The sequence below is a fragment of the Eurosta solidaginis genome, chromosome 4 (genome assembly GCF_040869045.1).
Source record: "Eurosta solidaginis isolate ZX-2024a chromosome 4, ASM4086904v1, whole genome shotgun sequence".
Classification (NCBI taxonomy): domain Eukaryota; kingdom Metazoa; phylum Arthropoda; class Insecta; order Diptera; family Tephritidae; genus Eurosta; species Eurosta solidaginis.
This window is the reverse complement of record NC_090322.1, coordinates 272770595-272791152: the sequence shown is the minus strand read 5'-3', so window position 1 is coordinate 272791152 and position 20558 is coordinate 272770595. Positions and strand designations below refer to the sequence as shown.

At 34.6% G+C, this 20558-nt stretch overlaps 1 protein-coding gene across 11 annotated transcripts in view; it reads right to left on the bottom strand.

The window, feature by feature from the left end:
• The window catches only part of bves, a 215797-nt gene extending 195651 nt beyond the window's left edge, over positions 1-20146 (bottom strand). For 4 of the 11 annotated variants that reach the window (XM_067786201.1, XM_067786198.1, XM_067786199.1 and 1 more), the window contains exon 1: positions 19208-20144. The gene's annotated coding sequence lies outside the window, so the exon portion shown is untranslated. Of the gene's footprint in view, positions 1-11518; positions 11659-19207 lie in introns of those variants that run through there. The other 7 variants (XM_067786197.1, XM_067786202.1, XM_067786190.1 and 4 more) reach the window with 6 other exon arrangements.
• Between the last annotated feature and the right edge of the window lie 412 nt (positions 20147-20558).

Sequence of the window (20558 nt, the reverse complement as noted above, 5' to 3'; positions counted from 1 at the left end):
ATTAAAGCCGTTATTGCACTCAATCTTCCATACAAAATACAAATCATTGTTTACCACATAGTTCGGCAACTTAAATTGAGGTTATGTTGCGAATAGAGTGGAAGGCAGTAAAAGAGGTAGTCGAATGGAGTGGAATTAAGAACAGCAGGAAGAGCGAAGTTGCATTGCATCAATATACTATCAATTGTGAATATGTAGAAAAAATAACTAAATACTTGAATATAAGCACACATTTTGTTTTAATAAATGCGTCCTAAATGCTATATATGTATTTCAAAATTATCTGTCTGTTTAAAAATTTAACTTGAATTTCCCTAAATATTTTCGTAATATGACCATCCATTAGTGTTCTTTGTGTGTGTGTGCTAATTTTGAGCGATCAGCTGTTAGCTGCGCTACTTGGTAAAGCTGCAGACATTGGTGCGTTATCGGTAACCATATCGGTAACCTTATAACAGCTGATTCGACCAACCTTATGGGAATCAATGTAATCGATTATTGGTGCCATATCGTAACGCTAAGGTCGTAACAGTATCGTAGCCAACCAATTGGTTTTTGGTTTTTCGCCATATCCATAACCTAGAAATATTTCAGTTGGTGAATTTAATAACTTTTTGTAGATTTTATTCATTGTTTTGGATACGTTATGACTAAGAGACTTATTTTTTGTGGAATATGTTTGAAAATTTTTGCGTTTTCTTCATGTTTATGAAATTTTCACGATTTTTAGGTTAACGCACCATTAATCGATCATAATGTATCGTATAGGGTTACGTTAGGGATACGACTACAGCGATACGACAAACGGCACCAATGACTCCGCTTTAAGGTTTACAATGATAGGTTAGGTTAGGTTGAACTGGCCGGTCCATGAGGACCTCACATAGAATGAATGAGTCCGTAGTGTTACCAGAAGTTTATTTAAAGACCAAACTGAAAAACCCTATCAAAAACCAAGGACCTATGTTATAAAATAACTCCCTCCTCTTGGCAAATTCTAGAAGCTTACTAGGACTTAAGCCACTTGCTGCTTCTAGATCTGACAGCTGTATCACTCCTAATAGCTGGAGTCTTAGCCTGGCAAGTGCAGGGCAAGAGCACAGAACGTGCTCAATCGTTTCCTCTTCCAGCCCGCACTTCCTACATCTGCTATCACTGACCAAGCCTAATTTAAAGGCATGTGACGCTAGAAGGCAGTGCCCAGTCAGAATACCCGTCATGAGTCTAAAGTCCTCTCTTTTTAATGATAGAAGAAACTTTGTTAGTCTAAGGTTGTAGGACCTGCACATAATCTTCGACACTTTACAGCCCCGCGCTTGAACCCACGCTTTTCATGCTTGGTCGATCATGTGCACTTCTCGCCTTCGCTTAATTTCGACCAGTCTAATTGGAACTTTTACGGAGCAAGCTTCAAGGGATGCGCCCTTTTTAGCTAGTTCATCTGCTTTTTCATTCCCATCTATTCCCATATGCCCTGGGACCCAATATAGATGTATTCTTCTCCCTGTCCCGATTTTCTCCAGATATTGCTTACACTCTAACGTGCATTTAGATGCTGTGCTATGCGAGATTATTGCCTTAATTGCTGCTTGACTGTCAATATAAAAGTTAACACGGTTGCAGCTTAAGCTACTAACTTCCAGTGTTTCTACTGTTTTGGTTACAGCTACTATTTTCGCTTGCAAAACGCTACAGTAATCCGGCAGCCTGTAGGATCTTTTTATTTCCGGATCAGCACAGTATACCGCAGACCCTACTCCTTCCACCACTTTGGAACCATCTGTGTACACATGTATCGCCTCGTCCTCCATTTGAACACACTTGCGCCAACCATCCACCTTTATTGTGGCCTTGAGATCTCCCTCGAAGCGCAGATAGGGAATCAGGTAATCTGGTCGTCTTATTATTGATGACGCTATACTACTATGGCCGTATGGTCGGCGCTCGAGCTGCCCCGAGGCACCGATCCTGATTGCAGTTGTTAACGCTATGTTCTTTGATATGCTAATGATACAAATTCATAATTACCTAATTAATGATTTATTGAATGCCTAATGGAGTAAAAAATCCAGTACGGTTTGCTTTAAGGGTCGGATTTTATTTTCAATGTATCAAATGACAATCAAACATAAATATTTTTGAATAAATTAAGAAAAACAATTAAAATTAAAAAAAAAAAATTTCGTTGCATATGCAGCAAAAGATAGTATTGCTGTTTACAAAGTGGGCACATATTTGGTTAAGTGCAGCATCTATGATTGCTTTAAGCCCACTTGTGTAAACTCATACATTTTTGACAAAGTTTTTAAATAAACTATTAAGTTACAATAATAACGTGCCGTTCTAGAAGTGGGTCTAATAGACAATTACAGTTGTTCCTTTAATGAAACAAGCGGCTCTCTGTGAAAACTTAATTATTTCATTGAACAAAATTGTGATTCGATTAAGTTTCTGTGTGAAATCGGTATTATATATTACAAACAATTTATACATATTTCACTTTATTTTCATTAAAATACTGCAGTATTGGAATCTTCCACATGAGTCCAAATCAGAGAATCACGCTTGAGTCCAAGTTGAGAACTATCTTTTTCTGAATCTGAGTAACAGCATTTCTTACGTTATAAAAAAGTACGGTTCTTGTTGAGAACGCCATGATTCTCAAGTTGGTGTAGAAACAACGCTTGAGATTTTATTAGTATACTAGTTAACAACATGAGCTCTAATCGTACTCAAGCCCAAATGCTTTTTGGGTACACATTCGACGCCATTGCTGGGTGAAAAAACGCTGTTATCAAATAAGTAAAAAGCATTGTTTACTATAAAATATAACAACATAAATGGAGGAAAGAAAAAATAAGGGAAAGCAGTCGAATGGAGTGGAATAAAGAACAGCAGGAAGAGCAGAATATCATTGCATCAATATACCTTCAATATAGTATCAATATTATAGTTAAATGTAGAAAAAATAACTAAATACTTAAATATAAGCAAATAATTTCTCTTAATAACTACAAACAAGGCATCCTAAGTGTTTTATATTCCAAAATTATCACAGTTTATGTCTGTTTAAAAATTTTACTTTAGTTTCCTTAAAGATTTTCATAATATAGCCATTAGTGATGTTTGCGTGTGTTCTACTTTTGAGCGATCAGCTGTTAGTTGCGCTACTTGTTAAGGTTTAGGGGAGACCGGGGTAGCTAGGTCTCTTTTTTTTTGGAGCCCTATATCTCGACAAATGTTTTACGAATTGAAATAGATATAAGTTCATTCGACCCCCGGTTTATGTATATAGAATAAAATCCTAAATAAACATTTCTTGAAATAGTAATGGATGCTGAATTTTTTAACATTTTATGAAAATTGTTCATTTCGCTGAATGTACCCCATGGCGGTGTAGCTGGCGGCATTGATGGGGCACCTTCATCAGGCATGTAGTAAAGCTCCGAAATGAGATTAAAAATCTTTTTAAAGTATTTTTGATATGAATTCATTTTATCAAACATATTGTTGCAAACAAAAATTTGTAAGATAGAAAAATAATGCATCCTGAACTAATCAAATCCAAAATTAAAAAAAAATTTGTTTTCTTAAATATAATGTTACAAATAAAAAATACATTTAATGCCACTTTAATGATATAAAAGGTTATTTTATATTAAAAATGCTTAGGTCCACTTCAAAAATATACTTTGTATGAAATCGCGATGTTGAAGCAGAATTTGAGGGCTGTGGAAGTTTTAACTCAAAACCAAAGAAATGTCTTCCACCTTGGGCTTGAAAAATATGGATGTCGAAATATCAATAAATTTAATGGAGCCGAGATGTGCCCCATTAAAAACGCTTTTGTGGCTTATGAATTATTTAAAAAAACACGTCGTTAACGAATGTACCCCAACGGCGAAGCTACCCCGGTCTACCCTACAATGGTGAAAATATTAATTTTCCTCAGAGGAAATATTATTTTTTATATAAACAAATGTGAAAATAGTATTGTTTATACTTTTATGACACTACTTTATTTTTTCTTGCATTCCAAGATCGTCAAATTACAAGAACAATTTGTGTATTTGTAGAAATAAAGTAGCGTCATATAGGTATTAGGAATGCTTCAATTTTATATTTTGCAATCAAAACAAACAAGAACGCAAACAACTGATGGGTTCACTAGAGTTTAACCCTGCTCAGCTTAAACTTCAGTTAAAGGTCACTGAAAAACTGCATAATAAGTTAAAGCTTGGTTTAACTGACAAACTGATTTGAACATGTACGGAAAAACCGGACCTAAGAAGTAGATAGTTGTTAATATGAAAAAAAAAATGAACATATGAACCTACAATTTTTTGCAGGGTAACCGAACTTTTTTTAGTTACATACATATGTACAAACATAAGAGATCCATACATATGTACAAACACAACAATTTGGTTGGTCTCTACGTTACCTATTTCGATTTTTCACAAATTTCTATCGTTCTCATATTTTATATCAAATAAAGAATATATATATATATATATGTATATATATTTGCCTACCTTTCCTTTAAATAAATTTGATGCACTCATATTTTCTTACTTATGTGCATACATATGTATGTATGTATGTTTGTATGCAAAATTTTATAAAGATTGGATAAGTTTTGCATTTAATTCAATACCTACATTTATTAACCGATGATTTCTGTTTGAACTTTGCATAGCCCAGCCAGTTGCATTACCATATTTGTGTATGTATGTGCATACATCCATACGTTGTATCATGAAAACAAATTACGTGTATTTCAGTTTTATTTGAATATTTATGCTATAGTAAGCAATGATTTATGCCTATTATAGTATATCTCCACTTAGAGCTTTATTCGAGATTTAGGCATCTGAAAGGTTTTGACGGTAAATCTTTCAAGTTTTATCATACAAAATTAAGTCTCGAAATGCAGTAGACTTAAGTTAAATCTTTATTAAATCTTCAATCATTTGTTCAATAATTACAATATTTCAGGTATGGCAACCTACAACTCATATGTCATGTAATTAATCACTCCTATCCTGAATTTCGATTACGTTCCCGTTCTACGAACGCTCCGCTTTAATCAAAGTTTGGTATTCTGCATTACGACGGAATCGTAAAGAGAAGAGGAAGAGCAAATGATTTTTCGAAATCAGCTGTTGGTACGGAATGTGTGAACATTGGAACAAAATAAATTAAAGAAAATTTAAAAAAAAAAACACTGAAAAACGTTTATATTTTATTATCCACGCCATTTTGTACAAAAAAAAGTAATACAATATATTGCCGCAGTGTTATATTTTGTTGAGTGAAGTGCTTTCATAATTGTAAGTGTGGTTTTGTCGTTCTTTTGGCCAATTCCCTGCCGTGGCCACCAAGTTTTGTTAAAACGGATTCCTGCACGAATATAGTTGACATTTTCTGAATTTTAAGGATGCTAATTTCATTGCACTGGCCTATTACTTTATAAAGGTTTATTTATTCTTTCCGCAAGGATTGTTTACGTTTTCGCTTCACCTTCCTCTACGCCGGCAGCTTGCTTTGGCATATAACTGGACCCAACGAACAGACACAAATTATAGCTGTCTATTATAATGGAATCAATAGCCGCGGTATTATTTATGGAGTTGGAAAGCAACGCATACGAAAATTGCCAGGCGAGAATGGAAAGGCAAATATTGCGAAATTTGTGTAATCCATTTGAGATGAGTGACGAATTGTAAGAAATTGAACTTAAAAGTGGTAAAGTTTAATGACTTATTTTCTTATTTAGGTTCAAAAAAAACTTTCGACTTAACAAGGATGCTTTCAAGTGTGCGGGGCAAATACGTCCAAGGACTTCGACATCGACATGTTGTTTTGACCTGGAAACATATAAAAAACAATCATCATCAAGCCTTCTACGTTTCTTAACAAGTTTTACTTACATTTTTGAAATTCTGTTATAAATTAATAAAAAAATAAAAAGAAAATATTTTTGCGCCAACTAATTTGCAGAATACAAAAAATCGAACGATTCGAAGTTGGATCGAAAGAGATTGGAACACAGAATATCAAAATTGCCAAATCGAAAAAATTCCAATTCAAGTCGAAATGCAGAATTGGGCTGAATGGCATATGCAAACTATAATTTTTAGAAATTGTTTGACATTTGCATAGTTATCGTTTGAGTGAAAATAATTTTCAGTCACTGATCGTAACACCTAATGCGGGTCCAGGTTAAAATATGAGAATTAATAAGTCTTACCTATTAAAGTTCTAGGTGGAGATGTGCTATAAAGCGCGGTATCCAGATGACCAGTGTTGCTTGGTGCTTTTGGAGCCAGATCTAGCCTTTTTTTGCGTTTAGCTCCAAAAATTCCGGTTTAGCCCCTAGCTCTTTTTTTTGCCCTCTTTAAAATTGTTTCCCCTTTTTGACGCCAAATCGATTTCGGCAATACGTATTGCGAAATTTGTTATGTGTTTTATGTGTGTCGAAGTTTTATTTTATTTGTTTCGTTATATATGATGTGTCAACTCGGTACTCAACTGATAACAAAAACTTTAATCGATAAACTGTGTCATGAGGTTGTATATTTGTTTTCCAGCTTGTGCAACAACATAGTGTCACCTTCTAAAGAGCCCATTACTCATACTTAGCATAGACTTGACTTGACTTGAGGCTTGAGGACTGTAACTTACAGTTCTGTTAAATGAACATTGCATGTCACTGATTACTAAAACTTAGCAACACTTAACTTGACTTAAAAGTCTGTTGTATTTTGATTTTCTATGTAAGTTCTAAGTGACGTTTACATTTTGAGATGCCATTTGTTTGTTTCCATTTCATTTTGATATTTTGTCATACAAATTGACATTTATTTTTATATTATTTATTAATTTTTACACTCATAAATTAATTGTAGTACTCAAAATTAACTTTGTTTAAATAAAATGACAGCTGATTATGATGCCAGATTGAATGCGCTAAAAGGAGAATAATCGTGGCCAATTTGCCAAGTTTACGCCAAGTCAAGTCAAGTCTATGCTAAGTATCAGTAATGGGCCCTTAAGAGTTTCGCCCTTTAACTTCAGATTATAATAAATTTTTGTCTCCCGTACCTTATTTTCATTATACCTTTGAAGAATATATACGAATTAAAAAATAAGATAAATGTATAGACGAATTCATTGAAAGAAATATACGTAATATATGTCGCGACTTCATAATTAAATTAATAAAGCAATTAAGGCAACGCTATATATAGAAACGCTTAGCAAAATAGATTTCGGTTGAAAAAATATTCAGCCCAATTCTAAATATTCCCTCGGAATTTTGTTCTCGCGGATTCTTTTATTCCCGCGGAAAAATTCCTCCAATTCTTTTCTTCTAGGGAGAACAATAAATGGGCAATAGGAATTTCAATTGAATTTTCTTTGCGAATTTCTTATTTTGTTTAAAAAATTGAAAAGTTTAATTATTGTTGCAAATTTGTTTGAAATTAAGAGTAATGAATTGGTGCCACACCAACATCAACAGAGGAGCGAGCATAAGAAGAAGAAGACGGCGGGATAACACAAATCCGCCGGAGATGCCTGCTTCCAATTTCTGGCCGCCAAGTCGAGTTGAATTCGCCTTTCGCCATATGCCAAAATCTATTTAAGCCTTCTTAAAAAATCCTTGCGCTATTTCTGGATGGCTGCATCAAATATACCAAGAGCTCTTCCGTTGATTATGGTATACTTTTCGACTTAAAATAAAGAATATTGTGGTAGAATGTACACACATATTTTAGCCAAATTTGTACAAATAAGTCTTCCTTCTTAAAAGAACCAATTTCCTTTAACTATTTTGATGCATTCCCTTTAATTTAACAAGTGAAAAAACTCCTATGAAATGGCAGAGAAATCTTTCTCTCCCTCACATTCATAATACCAACTTTTCTCCCATAACCGGCGGTTTCCGCTTTTACGAACATGGTTCAGAATAGGAGGAAAGGGGGAAGGAATTTTTGTTTAGAATTGGGCTGATTGAAAATTGTAAAACCTCAAAGGTTTTCATATTTCACAAATGAAAAAAACAAGTATAGCACTGATGAAATAACGAGATTGCAAATGCCGTGGAAAAATATCTGCCTCCAAAATTGGAAAAATGTGACTTCAACATTAAGTTTTTGGTTTGATGTTAAACAGTATAATTCCAAAAGCTTGTCGATTTTGTGTTGCCACTAAGTAATGCTGAAGTTGCAAGAACGTTTTCAAACATGAGTTTGATTAAAAGCAAACACAGAAACAAAATGAGTTTAGTTATGATGAATTTGCTTCTGACAACAAGAAGTGGTCTTAAAACGGCTGAATAAATTCTGTTATGACTTTGAAATAAACAACGATCTCTTAAAATTAATAAACACAAAAAATATTTTAGTGTAGCAAAAATCAAATGAGGATGAAATGATAGATTTTGAAGTCTAAGGCCCTTCAAACATATCTCGTCCCAACATAAACTTGAATATCGCACACGTGTATTTTAATTGTGATTCGTACACCCGTAGGACGGTAAAAATTGAATAAAAAAATTGGAAAAAATTTAAATTAATTTTCATCGGCCAACACTTTTGGCAAGTCGTATTTTTGGCGAACCTATAGCCGTGTCGTCATTGTACGAGTGTGAAAAATACTTAGTATTTGACGATACCTTACCGCCAAATGGCAAAACAAAAGTAAAAAAATAAAACGATTTTTGTTATTAAAAAATACAAAATGAACTATAAAAACGGTATTACGTACATATGTACCTCTCTTCTACCTTATTTATTTTTATTTTTTTGTTAGTTTACTGTACCTTTTTTATAACTTTGTTTAAGTTTGATTTGAAATAAATGTGCAAACATTAATTGAAAAATATACATATACTTGTAGCTTTGTTTTTAACGCATTTTGGATTTTCTTGAAGAAATTTAGCTCTTTCTATGCCTTTTTTTCTAGATTCTAGCCCCAAAGAAATTTTTTTCTGGCAACACTGCAGATGACACGGAAACGCTTAAGAAATTTTATTATTTTCTTCTTGGAAGCCAAACTTAAATTTTTTTATTTGAAACTATTGTATGTATTTTCCTTTTTCATAAAATTACTTCCGAGATGTATGCTGCTTACATATATTTAGGCCTTCAAACTTTTCTTGAGCAATTCTTGGACCCTTAAAAAAATGACCTAGATACCGAGCTTAAAACAACTAAATGGAATTTTTCGCCACAACTGTTTTGTTTGATGCCCGATTTTTTTTTTTTTCAAAACGCCATTCCGGCGTCAAGGGACTGCTTGGAACTATAATTTCACTGCGAGACGTATTGAGTTCAAAAGTTTATGAAAAAAGTATCGATACTGGTACTCAATCCCCAGCGGGTTAGGATATACCCGCGGCAGGTATGCCTGTCGAGAGAGGCGACTAAAATACCAAATTGATTGAAGGCGTTGTGTAGCGCAACCCTTTCAAGGTGTTGCCAGCGCAAAATATAGCTTCTCCAACCCAATTGTCAACCTCACCTACCCGTGGCGAATCCTTTTCCTTTAACAACCGAGGCTCCGGCGACCGCAAGTTCCTCATGGATCTAGGGGGTGGGAAGGCGAGATGGCCTTTAATGTTTCATGTGGTCATACTAAATCCTCCCCGATATGATCGGGCTTGTGCCCTAATGGTGCTTGTTACCGGAACGTACCGGATCTGCATCCGGCAAAGGACCATCAACATCGATATCACACCCCAAGGCCTTCTGGGAGTGTCCTTATCGCTACAACAACAACATACCGGTACTCATTTAAAATACTGGGATCAAAGTATCGATCCCAGGATATGTTTAAAGAGAAACGTCACGAACGAAATGTTTTAAAAGAAACTAGTTATAAATATTGAAATATCGTGTTCCGAAAGAGGTTATACCTCATTTGCTATCATAAAAATTAATTATGTACTTACCAAATTTCAATAAAATTGTTTGATTTTATATCGACTTATGGCATTTCAAAAAAGTTCTTTCAGTTAGAAAAAAGCGGCCCTTCGGTGGTGATTTCGTAAGCACTCCGAGTGTATTTCTGATATGAAGCTTCACGGTAAAAGTTCTCTGACTTGCAGATGCCGTTTGGAGTCGGCATAAGATATGAAGCGTTGTGAATGATAACTAAGTGTGATATCTTCTGCATAGACGTCAAAATTCCAAAGTGATTGGATCACCTGATTTGGATTTGACTATCGCTGTCTCATTCTGTATCTCTTTCTATCACCCGCTGAAGATAGGCGCCGCCATATCGCCTGTCAAAACGTTAAAAAGTAGCCATATTGAACATCCTGTCAGGCATTTGACGGATAAGCTATCACACTTAGTTATCATTCACAATGATATGAAGGTCTCGTCCCCCAATTTGTAAGGAAAATTAAAAATAGCACGACGCTAATTGGAAGAGAAGCTCGGCCTAAATCTCCTCTGAGGTAAATCAAGTCAAGTATTTTTGTATGGCAATAAACGTTTTGTAGAGATATAGAATAGAGGATCAGAACAATTTTCGTTTTTTTTTTAACATTCGTACTTTGCATTATACCTGTATGATACTACTTTATTTTCATGTATTTTATCTTCAATTTTTTAGCGCACTCCCTACTAATACGGCTTCAGTACTGGTGTAAGTGTGTAAACTATATTTTGAAAAAAAACTAACGAAATACAAAGAAAATACAATCCAGTTCATTAAAAACAAACGAGCCAGTTTGTATTTCGATAGGTTTTTTTGACATTCGGCCGTTTTTTCTTTATTTTTTTCTGACGCATGAACATTTTTTGTTTTTAGTTTGAAAATTTGGTGCATAAAAACACAATTAAAATCAACTTTCTTGTGAAAAAAGTGAACCATTAACCATTTGATAAATCATTCAAGGTTCGAATCGAGCCCAAGGCCAGAACAATAATTTTTTTTTTCCAATGATAATTATTGTTATTTTTTAATTTTTCTAAATTTGAAAAAATGTATTTTGTTTTTCAATAGGCCGATAAAAACAAAAACGAAAACAATTGTTAATAAACCATGAGCACTTTGGAATGTCAAACAAAGTAATTGACAATAAACAAAAATCCAGCATTATCAGTGATTTGCACCAGATGGCGCAACACTGAATAAATATAGTTGGTAAAAAGGAATAGAAATAGCAAATTTGCCAGTCAAACAAACCACCGCTGTATAGCTAAATGGTTAGCGCAGCATGCCTAAAGCGTACTGATGATGAAGGCTTAGCACCCTTCGAAATGGATCTATCTGCGCAGCTATGGCAGGTTGTCTGAAAAATTTTCTACTTACTATTCCAAAAACAAAATACATTTTTTCAAATTTAGAAAAATTAAAAAATAACAATAATTATCATTAGAAACAAAAAAAAAAAAATTATTGTTCTGGCCTTGAGCTCGATTCGAACCTTGAATTAGATAACTTGGTTGTTTTAAATCAATTGTTATACAACTTTGCTATTTCGTTACCGGTGTGGACGTACCTTTAAATTTTCTTCTGCTTAATGTGGGCGATGCCCCGCCCATTTTAAAAAATTTTAACACATTTTTTTGCATCGTAAAGATATTCCACTCGTCAAGTTTAACCACTTCATCAGTATTTGTTATGGCATTGTCCCTTTTTTTCCATTTTTGAAGTCGGGCGTGGATGTAATCTGATTCCGACCGTTTTCAGCACCAATAAATCGTCAACGACGCTGTAAAACTGCTAACTCCATTCACAAAAAATTTATAGTAGAATGAAAAGCTCTATTGCATGACAATTTAAATTTTATGGAGTTAGCAGCTCTTCATAATTTTGTTGGAGTTAGTGATTCTGGACACTAAACACATACTTTTCTTTTACCACCATTTTCAAAAAGTCGATTTAAGCGATGATCTTAGTTTTTGCTCAAGTTATGTTGTTGACTGAACTTTGTTTAAACATGTAGACCATCGGCACTTGGTAAAGTATCGGAGAAAAGTATCGAGGTAAATTATCGATACTTTACTCAGTACTCGGAAAAAGCATCGAGTACAAAATACTCAAGTATTTTTTGCAAAAGTATCGATACTGCTCACTCAGTACTTGTATCGTTCTATTACTAGACGTATTTTCTGGAGCGGCAGCTTTGATTTATAAATTTTTCAAATTTTATATGTATGTTATATCCACCGATATATGAATGAAATTATTTTTCCCACTCGTTGGTACTTTTCTAAAATTTTTCACAGTTAAAAACTGCAATTTAACTAATTTGAATAGGACACAAAATGTGTTAGCAAGTATTTTTCTTGTATAATGAGAATGTTTATGACAGTGCTTCGCGAAATTTTGTATGTAAATTGTCATGGCGAAATAAACTTTAATTGCCAAATCTGAAGTTCCTTTATATTTACAAAAGCAACATCTTGCGTGATTGTGGCGATGTTACCAGCATGCACAAGATTGCGTTGAACGCATCTATATGAGAAACTTTTTTGTGGCTCGGCCTTAAGGGGTAGGTATTAATGTTTTCTAAAAGCATGTATTTGGTTTGTTGACTCAGTTTTTACATTTCCGAATTCATCAATATATACACATACATATTAACATGGATATATATACGATGTACATAAGAGCGTATCATGAAAAAATTGAGAATGCTCCCCCCCCCCCCTCGATCGAATACTTGTGGAAATGTTGCATACCCTATAGGAATAGCGCAATTCGGTTTTCTCTATTATACTACAAGAGGTAAGAAATATTATTAGTGGAATTACAATTAAACAAATTAATTTGTAGTTCCCGAGAAGGGTCGAAGAATAGCGTAATGGTGGTTCAATAATGGAATTGATAAATTGTGGGCAACTCATTTTCGTACCATACACTGTAAAATTTACGAACTAAACTCACTAAAACCTCCTTACCATGGGGGGAATTCTTGATCTGTGAGACAATAAAGTGAAAAAAAATATTCTTACATTTGAATAAATTTTTGTTAGATTTGTTTTTCATTTCATCTTTTCACAGGACAAGAATCCCACCCCATATCTACATTTGAAATTTTTCCTATTGATAGCTACTGCGTTTAAAGAAAAAAAACTTTTTGATTAATTAGCAGGTTATACTATGTACAAACACACACCAAATTTGCAATTTATACCATTTGGGCAATTTATTACGCAATTTATCATATAATAAATTGCAATAATAAATTGCCAATTTTAAAACAAATAAATTGTTTCAAACTTCAAATGCAATCTTGTAAAGTGTGTTTATTGAGTACATTTAAAAGTCAGTTTTACGCATGGCTCAACTATATGGCTGGCTCATCTCATCAGCTGATTTAATTTTTTTAATTTCACTGGAGTAGGCTTGTCAAAAGAAGATGGCAAACTCAAACCTCGTGTTCCAATGGTACATGAACCAGATACGGATAGAGATTTAACATGCAAATGCAACAACAAAGTGAACGATGGTACATGAACCAGATATGGATAAAGATTTAACATGCAAATGCAACAACAATGTGAACCATATGGATCACATTGTTGTTGTATTTGCATGTTAAATCTCTATCCGTATCTGGTTCATGTACCATTGGAACACGAGGAAAATGAAACCAAAACATTGAACACATTTTCTTACAACATACGAAAATTTCAAAGTTTTATGTTTTCATTCCATTCCATTCGCCTAATATGTACTAACACGCACATTTTGACAGTCTGAACAAAGGTACCTATGTTGTTGCTGTAGAGATGAGCCAACGAGCTATCAAATTACTATTGTGTAAGCTAAATTGAGTTGTATGAACACCACTCAATTTAAATCGAAATTGCCTCAATTTATTTTTCTGTTTGAACATAGTATTAAAATGTAACGGTCGCGACATCTCGTTGTAACGGTCGCGATATTGTTAGTTTTTCCGAATGTATTTTGTGCGATATCTCCACAACTTTATACAAATACCTAAAACGCAACCTATCTTGATATTTTAGTCAGCTTCTTTCTTGTGATTTTCATTTTGGTGTAAAATATATTAAAGTCACCCAAGTCCAAACGTATGTCAACATCTCGAAAACGAGGCCTAACATAGAATAATTATTGATTTTACTGCACTTGAAATGGTCTCTCATCGCTCTGGATTAAAAAAATTGCCGTTAAAAAATAGTGACTTATTTATCAAATAAAATGGACAAAATATAACGTTCGCGACACGTATGAAAAGTGAGAAAAAGATTAAACATTTCCCATTGAAATTTGGTATGTATGTATTGTAATATTTAGATTATGTTTGCCATGTATGCAAAGATTGAAATATGCGAAAATACTAGCTCTCCTGCAATTAAACATTTTCTGTAAATGTTGCGACATAATAATGGTATTCCCTCAGCCTAGAATCCATAGAAAATTAGAAAGTTTCCATTTAACTGTCAAAAGGTTTCTGCGCGCACATTTGTGAAAAATGCCTTTGTCCTCACTCTTAGGAGCATAGTAAACGTAGAAAATATTCCACGTTTTCTAGACCAAATATACGACACTCAGAGAACACACCATTTAAACAAATAATAATCTTTAAATATAAAAAATATAAGTCATTCATTCTTAAGGTTAAGAAAACATTTTTATTCAGAAAAAGCAGACAACCAACTTCACAATCAAATTCGTTATTGATCATTTCTGTGCCGGTTTACATGGAACGCTTTGCTCAGTGCTCCGCTTTGATTATTGAGTTCTTATAGTTCAGGTGCAGTATTTGCTACACAAAGTTTTTGGAACGTAAAACGAAGTGAAAACTTGAGGGCTCTTCTGGCAAAATGGAGGCTCATGGCAGAGCGTTCCTTCTAAATCCGATCTTATTACAAATATCACGAACACCAGAGCCAATTTAAAAATTCTGACATCGGATTCAGATTAAGCGTACCAAAGGAATTCGGAAAGGTACTGGTCCATGGGTCTAAAATTTATTGGTGTTATTTATAACAAGTAAGGAACTCTAAGTTCGGGTGAAACCGAACATTACATACCCAGCTGTTGTTGTTTGTTTTGTGTGCTTAATAGTGTTACAAGGCTGCGCAGTAATACATATACATACATATGGTTGTATTCTAAACTAATTTTTCTTCGAGCTATGGCTCCAAAAACATAGAAAATAGTCATAAAAGGGGAGGTGCCACGCCCATTTTTTTAATTTTAAGCTTTTCCTATTGGAAAATGAAACACCATTGATATAAAGCTCTTTTCTGCAAAGATATAGATTATTTTATTCGTCCACGACCTGTTTAAAAATCTTTTATATAAAAGTGGGCGTGGTCCTTAACCGATTTAGTTAATTTTCAAAGCATTCCTTATAGTAAAGGCAACCTCTCTGCCGAATTTTGTTCCCATAGGTTTAACGATTTTTGATTTATGATTAATAATATTTGTAAAATTAATTTTATCACAAGTGGGCGGTGCTACGCCCATTTTAAAAAAAAAAATTTACATTTTTATCAAGAGTCTCAATATCAGTCCACACTTCAAATTTCAACATTCTAGATGTATTATTTACTAAATAATCAGGTTTTTTGTGTTTTCCAAAATGGTATATATGTATATTGTAACGAATGTTAGCAGCACTGAGCGATGCTATCGTCTCTAAGCCGATGCTAAGCAGTCACGTGAATACACATCAATAATTCAATCATTATGTATCTACATAAACGAAACAATAACTGCGTCTACATATATGTACCATGTACGTATACGAGCAGCGAAGAGTCAATGGCCAAACACATGCATATATCTTATCTGAGTTGTCACAAGAGAGAGCAATAATTTGTGCACGTAGTTGTGGCTGGCGATTTTGTAGCCGAAACTAACTAGTAAGTTCTGGAATTCGAAGAGCCTAGAAGTATGCAGCGTAAACTATAAAAGTGGGGCAGGCGAGTAAGAAGTAATTCAGTTTGAGTTGAGCTATCAACCAGTTTGATTAAGCACGCGATCTGGCGGCCAATAGTAGAGTTTCATTTTAGTTATCAATCAGTTTGGTTATGTTGTTGTTGTTGTTGTAGCGATTAGGTTACTCCCCGAAGGCTTTGGGGAGTGTTATCGATGTGATGGTCCTTTGTCGGATACAGATCCGATACGCTCCGGTAACACAGCACCATTAAGGTGCTTGCCCGACCATCTCGGGAACGATTTATATGGCCACATTGAACCTTCAGGCCATCCCTCCCTCCCCACCCCCAAGTTCCATGAGGAGCTTGGGGTCGCCAGAGCCTCGTCTGTTAGTGAAACGGGATTCGCCGCTCGAAGGTGAGGTTGACAATTGGGTTGGAGAAGCTATATATTGCGCTACACAACCCCTTGAATCCCATCAGTTTGGTTATTAAGCCAGCGAGTAGCAAAGTATAAGTGTTATTGTGAAGTACTTTAATAAAGGCCATTTTTCCATTATTCAATATTGGAGTTATTTATTCAACAGTTTAGTGATTCGAACTTAGCAGAGGGTTGCAAATAAGAGGATTTGCAAGTAAATTCGTTACAATATAAAAAGTGGGCGCGGTTATCATCCGATTTCGCTCATTTTCAATACCAATCTATTCTGGGTCCAGATAAGCTCGTGTAACAATTTGGTGAAGATATCTCAATATTACTCAAGTTATCGTGTTAACGGACATACGGACGGACATGGCTTAATCAAACTTTTTTCGATACTGATTATTTTGATATACAGAAGTCTATATCTCGATTCCTTTATACCTGTAAGCCGTTATCCAATCAAAGTAACAATACCCTGTGTACAAGTACAGCTGGGTATAAAAAAAAATAGGTACACTTTCTATGTTTTGTAAAACAATCTATTAATTTTCTAATTTACTTTTACTGATTCATATCATTAGTTGAGTTCCAGATGTCTAGGTCAGGATGACCATCAAATCTCACTGGAACGATCCGGATCAGTTCTATGAGAGTTGGGAGCACTCGCTCATGTGTACACATAATAGGGTCCCTGGTATTTACAAACTTTTTTTTTCTGAATCGCCCCATAAATAAACAAAGCAAAATTATTAATTTTCCCTACGGATTGATACCGGAGTCAAACGAGTCAGTTATGACTTCAAAAATATTTAACAAATTGGGTTCATCCAAATTTTATTAAATACCTTTTGGTGGAGTGTTTAATTTCTGATAAGATTGTGTAGCTCATTGCTGTAAATTGAAAATTTTTAGGAAATTTTTAAAGCAAATTAAGCTTAAAACGAACATAAAAATAAAAAATATAAGAAGAGATAAACCTTCAAAGAGATTTAGTCCGAGTTCTCTACCAACCGTCGACTCCAAACGGCATCTGCATTTACTGAGAAGCATTCATGTCAGAAGTACATTCGAAGTGTTTGCCAAATCACTGCCGATGGGTGGCCCTGCTCAGAAACACATTTTTCTAATTGAAAAAACTTTTTTCTTAACTTTATATGTTGCTTTGCCCGGGAGTTGAACCCAAGATCTTTGGCGTGGTAGGCGGACCACGCTATCACCACACCGCGAATGAATATAATATATTTGTGTTATGACCTACATTAGGCCGGGTCGATTTATGGGGAGGCATATTCTAGGGAAAATCATATTCTAGGGATCAAAATAAGAAACTTTGCCGAAAGAACCATACCTCTAAAACGAATTCTGATGTCCCCCCCCCCCCTTTGGGTCGTAGGGGCAAAATTTGAAAAATCCCACTTTGAAATGCCTATGTTTTTTCTTTTTGGAGTTTATTTTTCTCTTTAGAAATTTATTTAGTCAGAACATATGTAAATGAAAAAATGAATTTAACTTAGTAATAGAAAAGAAATTTAAAAAAAATTATTAGAAATTAGCGTTTTTACAACCCCCTTTTAAAACCAAGTCATCACTGTGATGCATTTGCATGTCGTAAACATAGTTGTGTGGGTTTTTTATTCAACCGTTTTAAAAAATGAAGGTATCACTGTGACAATTGCAGATCGTAAAATTGCTTGTGTTGTTTTTTTTAAGCCACCACAAGACACAACAGGTAGAATTGAAATTGCCCCTACCCAAAAGTTCGACCCAAAGGGGGGGGGGGGGGGGGGGGGGACATCAGAATCCGTTTTAGAGGTATGGTTCCTTCGGCAAAGTTTCTTATTTTGATCCCTAGAATACCATTTTCACAGAGCAATGAGCGGCTTTTAAATCGACCCGCCCTAACATATATATGTATGGACTGTCGAGTGGAAAGGATGACCAGTCAAAGATCGATTACAAAAAAAGGAACTGAACAGCCATATGAATTCGAAATTGCTCCAGATAAATATCAAGATAACAACGTTGTTATTTCATTTACATGTTAAATTTGTATCGGGATCTGAATCAGTGCTCATTGGAACTCCGCTAATGGCTTCAGCACTATATACTTGATTTGATTTGATGGAGCGAAATCCATCACTGATTCAGATATTATTCGTATGTCATTACCTAAGGTCCGGTTTTTTAGTGCAAGTTTAAACTATAGTTATAGACATTGTCATTTTTGATGCTTAAGTCGAATTTTTCAGTACGAATTTAAGCTATCTCTACGGCTGTTTACATACAAATTTATTGTTCATCAGAGTTAAAAGAGCCAAACTGGCAGATTTAAAAACTAGTTAACTTAAAGTTGCACTCAAAACCCGGGTCTAGAGGACTAATTAAACTTCCTTAACCCTAACGTCATAGTCGTAACCATACCCATCTCCACTGTGATCGATTAATGGTGCGTTAACCTAAAAATCGTGAAAATTTCATAAAAATGAAGAAAACGCAAACAATTGCAAACATATTCCACAAAAAAATTCTCTTAGTCATAACGTATCCAAAACAATGAATAAAATCTACAAAAAGTTAATAAATTCACCAACTCAAATATTTTTAGGTTATGGATATGGCGAGAAACCAAATGGTTGGTGGTTGGCTATGGTATGGTTATGGCGTTAGCGTTATGCTATGGCACCATTAATAGATTACATTGATTTCCATAAGGTAGGTTCGATCAGCTGTTTGATCTGGTTATAAGTCACCATTAATTGGCCTTTGAGTATGTATGTATATACTCCAACTAGTATGCCTATTTATTATTTAGTAGGAACACTTTGAACTTTGGTTCGCTCCATGCAATACGATACGATCTAATGTACACACATAATTATGTATATATCACAAGCACAGCATTTACCCTTTATTTTCGTTTTAGCTCGCCTTTTTTCATAATTTTTTTTTTACAGTATATTTTAAGTATGTATATTGTAATTTTGTTTCCTTTTAATTCATGTAATACTGGAGTTGTTGGTTTTTCGGTTTTGGTTGTTCTTGTAGAACTTTCTTCATATCACTTTTGGTCATCTAACGATTTTCCCGCACGCATCACAAAAAATTTTCGATTAAACACAATAGATTCTCTAAAAGTTTGGCATAATTTCTAAAAGCAAAAAGCCGTTGCCAAAATCATTCGCCTTCACTTGTGCCGACACCGTCCTCGTCCCCATTGTTGCGGTCACACTTTTAACAATAGATACCTATCTACATACATATGTATGCATGTGTGTGTTTGCATGCGCTTATTCAACTACGCTCGCTTCCAATAAAACTCCACAAACAATCAAATCTTTTATATTTTGTTACAAAGCGGCCCCACCATTTTAAACACACATGCATATTTGTATATATCTATACATATTTATATATATTTTAATGTGTCTTATCGTATTCCTTATAAATATCTACATTTTAATTTTATATTTATTGTAAAATTTTAAATTTGAGAACAAATTAGATGAAACAAATATTAAGAAGTCAACTCTGAGTAATTTCAGACAGAAACCGCTTGCTCACAGCGTCGTGAGAACGAATTTAACTGGTCGTGGATTGTTTATCGAGAGTCTGCATGCCTGCTTATTCACCACCCAGTCAGCTAGCTAAAACGCGTATGGGTTTGTGTTCTGCTTCCGTTGCTGTGGTAGATTTTCGTGGTGAAAAAACATATTCACATTTGTAGAATATACATGTACACATATATATTGGATATCAAATCAATGAAAACTCCGCGCATACTTGTGAACTGTAAAAAAGTGTGCGACTGGTGTTGAAAGACAGTCGTTCCGAATAGACCATAGCGGAATGATGGTTTTTGTAAATTCGATGGACAAATGTCAAAATCGTACTGCGCCGGAAGTTGATGTATCAAATCAAATAAAAAAAGTTTATAATCAGCTGTTCCATGCTGCCACCTTGTATCGTTGCGCCATGGAATAGGCCATCGAGTTATTTTGGGGATTAATTTGCCCAAATCTAAGTGCGTTCGGCTTAAATGGGAAGCTATTTATTACAGAACGAACATCCTTCCCAAACTAAACAAATATGCTTTGAGTACCCATTATAAATCACTGTGCCTACACCTGGCTCTTTAGATAACTTTCAAGACAGTTAAATGGTGGTGAGCGCCCTCTGCCGGTAGTCTAATAGATGCGCACATAAGCATAAGCACTATTAGGTACCCTCACCGCGCCAGCCGCCAGAAAGGTTGAATA